General features: G+C 40.6%; 1 protein-coding gene across 5 annotated transcripts in view; it reads left to right on the forward strand.

Moving 5' to 3' along the window:
* The first annotated feature begins 681 nt into the window (after positions 1-681).
* Deup1 (deuterosome assembly protein 1) overlaps positions 682-1,176 on the forward strand; it is a 120,479-nt gene continuing 119,984 nt past the window's right edge. For 2 of the 5 annotated variants that reach the window (XM_010633688.2, XM_010633691.2), the window contains exon 1: positions 682-862. The gene's annotated coding sequence lies outside the window, so the exon portion shown is untranslated. The other 3 variants (XM_010633690.2, XM_010633687.2, XM_010633689.3) reach the window with 2 other exon arrangements.

The raw sequence follows: 1,176 nt of genomic DNA on the forward strand, positions 1-1,176 counted from the left end.
AGGAAATAATGAATGTGGTAACAAACTACACAGGGTGAATGATCTTGAGCACCTTGAAATTTCATTATAATTTTGTCCTAGTTCAGCTTACTAAATCAGGAAAAATATACTGACCCATTCAGTTTAGACAAGAATAAGGAATATGACTAAGGTTTTTCAGAACAATGGAAAGTTTTAAGGTACAGTGAAATAGTCTCTTTCTTCACCGAATAATAATATAAGGGCTGTGAATTACTAATTGGAACTACTGTCCTGAATTCAAGAAACAGCAATGGTTTTTATGAAATTTGGAAGTAACCTGAATGGAAGAATGTGAGTTTGTTTTTAAAATAGTAGCCATATTAAAGGAGCAAACTGATGTTAAATTTATGAAAGTGAGGGCAAGTGAAAGATAAGAATTAGAGATTATTTGACTGGATTATTTGAAAGGAATTTATTTTAAAATTCAACATTTCCCAAACACAAAATTCAAGTACTTGAAATTAGAGTATACATGTTTCTTTATACATAAGTATGTAAAATTTCATCTTGAGTTATCTGTGGAATCAAAGGGCTTCTCTGTGAAATCAAGAGATTCTGACATCAATTATTTTTGGAATTAAGCAGATTAGGGAAAGAATTTGGAATCAGTTCCCTTGAGTTCTGTTCCTGTTCCTCAACAGGAAGCTATTTCCTTCTCCCTGAAAGGGGCAACATAGCCTGCTCACCTCACTGGCAGTTTTCCGAGTGCCCGAGGCTCTGTCTGGGACACTGAGGTACAAATGCTGCTGTCACCACCACCAGTGACTGTGGGCTGAGCAACGCAGTTTAAAGACAACCAGCTCTTCCCAGCTGGAGGACACTTGGGCGAATAGAGAGAAAGGTACATAGCTCTCTTTACCTTACTTCTTTTTATATCATTTCAAATTTTGGCAAGAGAGCAAAGATCCAGGGGGATTTAGGGAAATCTTCGTTATCTCCCCGGGGCCGTCATTCATTTAACAGATTCTCTCTCTCTCCGGCGCTTTTCGGGTGCCTGGAAGTGGACAGTAGGACTGCACAGAGAAATGGACCCAGCACAGGGCCCGGATCTGTACGGTGAGCAGAACCAAGCGCATAACTGCTGTCAATAAGTCGCGTTCTCACGGGGCAAATTTGGGCAGGCGACGGGGCCCGCGCGAAGCTGCTCCCAAACGC

Source organism: Fukomys damarensis, unplaced genomic scaffold (assembly GCF_012274545.1).
Source record: "Fukomys damarensis isolate Sample0158 unplaced genomic scaffold, DMR_v1.0_HiC HiC_scaffold_16, whole genome shotgun sequence".
Taxonomy (NCBI): domain Eukaryota; kingdom Metazoa; phylum Chordata; class Mammalia; order Rodentia; family Bathyergidae; genus Fukomys; species Fukomys damarensis.